We start from the raw sequence: 8,011 nt of genomic DNA, 5'->3' as shown, positions 1-8,011 counted from the left end.
ATTCAAACTCCCCAGGTGAGTCCAGTATGCATCCATGTTTGAGGACCACTGCCTGGGCACTCAGTACTCTACTCTGAGACCACTGGTTTCACCCACACTAGCTTCTTTGCTCTTCCTCCAACATGCCAAACACTGTTCTGCTACAGGGCTTTAAAATGATTCTCCCATTCTTCTAGAATGCCCTTTCCTCCAGAAAGTTGCATGGTTGTCTTGCTCATTCCTGCAAGTTTCTGCAGCAAATGTCTATTACTAATGCCTTTCTGAACTTTCCTGAACAAAACATGATTCCCTCCCCTGCCACCCTAGCACTTCCCGCCCTCTAGCCCCTTGTCTTACTTTGCTTTTCTCCTTAGCATTTATTACTGTCTAACAGATATTTACTTGGTAATTATTTATTTTCTATCTCTACCTATTGGAAAAATAGCAGAGACTCTGTGCATTTTGATTGTTATTCATAAGAAAACATGCACAGTAAGTTAATTTTATTTGTAGATTAGTAGGTGTTCAAAGCATTTATTTTTAGCATATTTTATAATTTTTAAAAATTGTGACATTGGTTTATACCTCTGTATATATTCAGAGATACAGGACCCCACCGCCTCAGGTATGGATTAACACACTAGTGCACCACGAGGCACCCATAGTCTCCACCATGGTCCATGATGTCTACCTCCCACGCTGGTAGCCTCAGTTTTACAATCATATTTCTATGGTTCATTTTTTGGTTTGCTTTTGTCTATTTAAAAGGGCAGCAGAAACTCCTTGGGTTTTGTTATTATAAGCAGTGAATGCCTTTTCTAACCCCGACCAAAGGGGCTGGATGGGACTTGGTTCAGAGTTGGAAACTTGAATGCCTTGAGAGCAGTTCCTAAAGGTTAAGAGGGAGACTTGCTGGGCTGGTGGGGCAGCAGCAGAGCAGTGAAACAACTAGTCAATGTCACGGGTGCTGAGTCTGCAGGCTTGCACTTTCAGAACCAGAAGGAGAGTCAGCAGGAGAACCAACTTGTCCTTAAGCTCAAGGCCCAGAGGGACTCAGCTAGTGATTGAAAGTGACCAGTGTTGCCACCACAAGACACAGATGATAAGCTGCTAGAGCCTCAGGGGAGAAGAGGGCCAGAAGAGAGTTTGGAAGAAGTTGGGGTGGCAGTAATCAGAGGATGAAGGTTCAGCTTCTAATATAATTGGTTTTAGTTCCAGTGGGTTCTTTTGGTTTTTTAAGTTTGGTGGCCAAGGAAATATATTAAGAGTTCTACTATCAAAGAAAAGAGAATTTAAAGACTATCACTAAGCCGCATTTTAAAGCTGTTGACAGATCATATATAGTTTAATTTTTTCTTATACTAACACATAATGAATAAATCATTATAAAAATCAAGAGATGTCTTAGTCAACATTATTCAATTTTGCTTAAATTACCCTGATTTTTGAGTAATAAACACTTTTCTTTTTTTTTTTTTTTTACAATTAAGGTAGCTCTTTTAGTTTTCTTGCCTGATATTTTTTTAAATAATAAATTTTATTTTTATATTCCCCATACAATTGCAACCCCCATTCTGACCCCAATCCCTCCCCTCCCGCCCCCCACCCCCCAAAAAGTGTCTCTGGTTCATAGTTTTTTGTGATTTTGATTTTCACTTTCTTATAGTTATTCATTTTCCTGGTCCCTTATTTTAGTTTTCTAGATTCCTGCTATGAGTGAGACCATCCAGTATTTTTCTTTTTCTTTCTGGCTTATTTCGCTGAGCATGATCCCTTCCAGCGCCATCCATGTTGCTGCAAATTGCATGTGTTTATCTTTTTTGAATGCTGAGTAATATTCCATGGTATATATGTACCACATCTTCTTGATCCAGTCATCTATTTTTGGGCATTTGGGCTGTTTCCAAAGCTTAGCTATTGTAAACAGTGCTGCTATAAACATAGGGGTGCAGGTGTTCTTTGGAATTGATGTTTCTGTGTCCTTTGGGTAAATACCTAGGAGTGGAATTGCTGGATCATATGGAAGCTCTATGTTTAGTAGGTCCAGAAATCTCCACACAGCTCTCCATAGAATAAACACTTTTCTTAAGCACAGCATCTCCATATGTAAATAGTAGTAAGCTTGAATCAATTTGCAAGTCTCCAGGGATAACAAATGTCACATTCTTTGTTTTTCTTAATCAAATGAAGTTTGTCCCACTCATCAAAGCCCACAGGAGTTTCTGTGGTCTGTCTGTCCCTCTGCTCTGTTGCTTTGCACTGGGACCTAGGTCTTTTGCAGCTCAGGAAAATGTGGGCTGAAGTTTGGGTGGGGATGAGTCAATTTGAAGTTGTTTACCTACTATGCCAGGTTGGCCAAGGGGACCCCTATTGGTTAGTGGTGTGTGTGGATATTATAATATTATCCATGATAAAAAAAATATATATTTTTTTAAGATTTAGTTATTTATTTATACAAGCACTGGGTACAGTAAGAAGTGCGGGAGGGTGACAGGATTCACCAGAGCCAGAGTGGGGAGCAGAACAGGCAGAAGGACTGAGGTACACTGCTGAGGGGAGCAGTGGGCAGGAGGAGAGGTCTATGCGCCATGTGGGACCCTCACCGGTGCCCGGGGATCGAACCGGCGCTGCAGAGGCTGTGTGCAGCTTCCAACGCTCAACCGCTGCGCCACCAGGGGAGGTCTCATGATAAAAAAATTTTTTTGAAATATACATAGGGATGCAGGTGCCTTTTGATTCTGTGTCCTTTGGGTGAATACCTAGGAGTGGAGTTGCTGGATCATATGGAAGCTCTATCTTAAGCAGGTTGAGGATTCTCCACACACCTTTCCATAGTGGTTGGACCAGTTTGCACTCCCACCAGCAGTGCAGGAGAGTTCCTTTTTCTCCACATCCTCACCAACACTTGTTGTTACTAGTTTTTTTTTAATATGTGCCATTCTCACTGGTGTAAGATGGTATCTCATTGTAGTTTTGATTTGCATTTCCCTTATTACAAGTGATGCTGAACATTTTTTTCATATGCCCTTTGGCCATTTGCATTTCCTCTTTGGAGAAGTTCCTTTTTAGCTTTTCTGCTCACTTTTTGACTGGATTATTTACTTTGTTTTTGTTGAGTCTTATCAGCTCTTTGTAGATTTTTGTGATCAGTCCTTATCATTAGTGTTGTGTGCAAAAATTTTCTCCCTGACGGTGGAGTGTCTCTTTGTTTTGGTTACTATAAGCTATGGAAACAATCCAAATGCCAAAAATAGATGACTGAATCAAGAAGATGTGGTACATATACATAATGGAATATTACTCAGCAATTAAAGAAGATAAACTCATGCAATTTGCAGCAACACGGATGGAGCTGGAAGGGATCATGCTCAGCGAAATAAGCCAGAAAGAAAAAGAAAATACTGGATGGTCTCACTCATAGCAGGAATTTAGAAAACCTCAATAAGGGACCAGGAAAAAGACTAATTATAATAAAATCAAAATCAACAAGCAACAAGCAACTATAAACTAGAGACACACAATGGGAGAGGGGAAGGGAGGAGGAATTAGGGTAAAAATAAGGGGGGTGGGAATTGTATGGGGAATATAATCAAGATGAAAATGCATACATTGTGCAAAAATGAAAAATGATATAAAATATATATAAAATAAAATAAAAAAAATTTTTGAAATAAAATTTTTAAGCAAAATTTCATTGTGACTCACAATAGAAGACCCCAGAGGAAAAATTCTTGTTGTGTCAGGTTCTTTGTACTGCTGACATTGCTCTCCTTAGTGAGGTAAAGGAGAGGCTGCAGAACTTTTATAATCAGTAACTAGGAGCACACAGTATGACAAGAGAAGGGAATTTACATATATAAGGGCTGTTTCTGTTGTGTTAAGAAGCTTCCCAAAGTCTCACAGGTTCTTCTGGAGCAATCTGTGGCAAATTTCTCCTAGAATATTCTTTCATTAAATACCTAACTTCTATGTAGGTTATATAAGTTTCCCTGAGATGTAACCATCACCTGGGGAAACATATAAAGCATACATTGTTCATTTTATGTATCAAAACACCTTATACATTAAACATTATAGGAAATTCAATTTTTCATTAAAATTGCAAATGAACTCATCAGCCATATGTTAATCTGACTCACTCCTCTGTAAATCATATAGGTTGTTCTTTTTTAGTGAAAGAGAAAGAGGAGGGAGAGAAAGCCCCTCATGTCCCACGATCTACCTTTTCTCCTTTTAGCAACAAATGAAACATGCCTTTAGATATTCTGATTTCACAGTAATGTCAGATAGGTTCTTTTTGCATAGACTATAGTCCCCATGGGTATTCACACAACTGTCTTCCCTCTGAGATCTTTCTATTTATGGGGTGCTGCTGTGTTTGAGGGGCATGCAGATTTCCATGACATCACACCTGTTTAATCCACCCGTTTCTCTTCCTTTTCTAGGGAATTAAACTCCCCTGGAGTTGTGTCACCCACTTTTCCCTTTAAAGTCACAGGCTGCATCATTACCTCCTTTGGACAAACCATCCTAATTGTCTTGGTGGGCTCCATTTTTGAAGCACAGACATTTGTGTTTCTGAAACATATGCAGAAAGTACTGATTAGCACTCTCTTCCATCAAGGAGCACCCAGAGTAGGAAGCATCTCGTTGTTTCTTTTGAGGCAGGGGGAGAGTGGTGAGGTGGTGGAGGAGCAGATAGCAGACATGTCAGTGAGGAATGGGAAAAGATGTTTTATTTCTCCCCTAGTAGAAAAAGAAAAAACCCTCATTAGCTCTTCACCAAAAATAACTTTTAAATAAATTTGAAAATTTTAGTAGCCTGGATCTTAATAGTTCACCTCCCACACAGGCTCAAAAATTGTGAGCTCCTCAAGCCCACATGCCTTCTCCTCATCTCTGTATCTTCCGTAGCTGCTCCCTCCCTAGAACTTTGTAGGTGGTGAGTAAAGACTGGATGATCAGAATGGAAACAACTACTAACTTTTTTCTTCTTCTTTTCTTTTTTTTCTTTTTATATTCCCCATACAATTGCAACCCCTTATTTTGACCCCAATCCCTCCTTCCCCCCCCACCAAAGTGTGTCTCTGTTCATAGTTGTTCTTGATTTTTTTCTTTTTTATAATTATTTTTTTCCTGATCCCTTATTTAGGTTTCCAGATTCCGTTACGAGTGAGACCATCCGGTATTTTTCTTTTTCTTTTTGGCTTATTTCGCTGAGCATGATCCCTTCCAGCTCCATCCATGTTGCTGCAAATTGCATGTTTTATCTTTTTTGAATGCTGAGTAATATTCCATGGTATATATGTATCACATCTTCTTGATCCAGTCATCTATTTTGGCATTTGGGCTGTTTCCAAAGCTTAGCTATTGTAAATAGTGCTGCTATTAACATAGGGGTGCAGGTGCTCTTTGGAATTAGTGTTTCTGTGTCCTTTGGGTAAATACCTAGGAGTGGAATTGCTGGATCATATGGAAGCTCTATCTTTAGTACAACTACTAACTTCTAACCTGCTCATGTGGGCACTATAGTTTATATGTCCCAAGCTATCATAATTTATCCTTAAGTTATCATTCTCTAATTTATTCTCATTATTCATATTTTTTTATACTTAATCATTGTATTAGTTTACTGAAGTGACCATAACAAATTACTGCAAAGTTGGAGACTAGAGCCACAGAAATTTCTTCTTTCACAATTGGGAGGTCAGAAGTCTGAAATGGAGACACCCATAGGCTGGTCCAGTCTGTGGCTCCCTCCTAGCTTCTAGTGGCTTGGAGGCTGCCGCAATCTTTGCTGTTTGTAGAATAAATCACTACAATCTGCCTTTCTTTTTTTAAAAGATTTATTCATTTATGCATACAAGAACTGGGATATAGGCCAGAGGTGTGGGGGATGAGAAGATTCACCAGAGACAGAATGGGGAACAGAACAGGCAGAATGACTGAAGTACACTGCTAAGGGAGCAGCAGGCGAGTCAGGAGAGGTCTGCTGAGCCATGTGGGTTGCTCCCTGGCCAGGGATGGAACTCGTGCTGCAGTGGCCACGGATTGCTTCATAGGTTGCATCTTAACCCCTTGCGCTACCAGGGAGCCCTCTCTGCCTTTCTTTACACTGACTGCTCTGTGCATGTTTTCCCATATTCTCTCTTCTTATAAGGATACATGTCACTGACTATAAAGCCAAACGTAATCCAGGATGATCTCATCTTGAGATCCTTGACTTAATCATATTTGCAAAGGCTTTTCCAGACCAAGCCATGTTTATAGGTCCCAGGTGTCTTTTGGGGGTCCCCATTCAACCTACCAGAATCATCTTGGCCTTTTGATTATGTGTTGTCTCTCTTCTGAATCTAATGCACAAATCTTTCTATATTTATTTTCTTGATCTACGCCAATGTGTCTAAGATGGAATAACTCATCATCATTGATGGGAAATCAGAGATCCAGACTTTGATTTTGAATTTTCAGCCATTATCTGGCAATGCGATCTTGGATAAATGTACTCACTTTAAAATCTTATTTTTTATGTTGATTGCAAATACAGAAATCAACCAGTACTCGTTTAGAAAGGAAAAATTCATTGTAAGTGGTAGAAATGTCCCACCTAGCTCAAGAAAAGAATATAACCAGACCTCAGGAAGAAATAGATCATGAAATTGAAGTTTAAGCTCTCTTCTCCAATTTTTAGCTCTATTTCTCTCTGTAACATAAAAAATTCCTTTTTTTTCCCTCTCAGATGGATGTTTTCTAACCAAAGCCCTAGAGTCTGTCTACAAGGACAGCTCTTTTCATCTTTCCCCACCATCTTGTCTCCATTTCTGCTCCCTGTTCCTCCTCAATATCTTTCTGCTCCAGTTCCAGATTCCTAGTTGAGGAATCAGAGTGAGCCAGTTGGATCAGATAAACTGCTCTGTCTACCACCTTGGCCAGAGATACGGTGGTGTTACACAAAGATGGGTTGTGAATATCAGAGCATAGAGATGGGGATAAAGGCAGTTTCAGCAAAGAAAGAATCAGAGCTTGGCAAATTCACAGGAACATGCCCCACTTTGCTCTTCTTTACAATGCAGTCAATTGTTTCTGCCATGCTCTCTTCACAAGGATTTGTGAGGATCAGTGTAGATGTTGGTTCTAAGAACATTTGCAAATTTTGTATTACACACTTGAGTGAATTGTCTTTGAGTTTAAAGTGCTAGATTTGAGTCCTGGACAAGTAGCTGATTTGATCTTTAAATCTGTTTCTTAAAAAAATGAAATAAAGAGAATACTCCACATGTGAAGTGGATAAAGATTTTTTAAGAGTTTATCACTATGACTGCCAAAGTTTTTATTGTCCCGCAATGCAGGGGAGGGTCATAATTTTCAAAATAGGGGCAACATTGTGGGAGAAAGTAGAGCTACAAGATTCGAGTGGGTGATGCATCTAAGTGGAGGCAGCCCTTCAGAGTTATCCAGGCAAACAATGTGACAACACCACCTGAGTTTAAATTCTGGTTATATTTGGCTCTATCTGGACTTTATGTAACATTGATTTCTCTATCCCTTTATTGTTATTATTTCTGACATGTCTAGAAAAGTAAGACAGACATTCATAACACAAGAAACTCTCAACTTTAGAATGGAATAGAGGAAGATCTCAAGCTTCTTGAAGATCTATGCTTCAGTGTTGATACTGGGGAAACAAGAGCAGAAGAGCAAGTTTCTTCACCAGGAGGATCAAAGAAGTTAGATATGTCTTGTCAAGAAGGTAGTCAGTGGGGTTATGACTGTTCCCTTCTCTTATTTCCAGTGGGGCTGAGGCATGATAATATCTCCCTCTGGCTCCAGAGCTTCCCTGTACCTCAAAAGATTGGAAGGGACTCAGAAGAAAACCTGGACTGAGGCCTGAGGTCATTCCACTCTGGGCCTTAGAAGACAAGTTCTACTCTTAAAATCATTTCTGCCCCTCATAAAAAAAAAAAGAAAATCATCTGGGCAAATTCTTGACTAGACCTGGTAGAAAAATCCAAGAGATTATCCGAGACTTTAA

This window comes from Talpa occidentalis, unplaced genomic scaffold, assembly GCF_014898055.3.
Source record: "Talpa occidentalis isolate TD23 unplaced genomic scaffold, MPIMG_talOcc4v2.1 talOcc4.12, whole genome shotgun sequence".
NCBI lineage: Eukaryota > Metazoa > Chordata > Mammalia > Eulipotyphla > Talpidae > Talpa > Talpa occidentalis.
The sequence above is the reverse complement of the archived record's forward strand: the minus strand, read 5'-3'. Positions refer to the sequence as shown.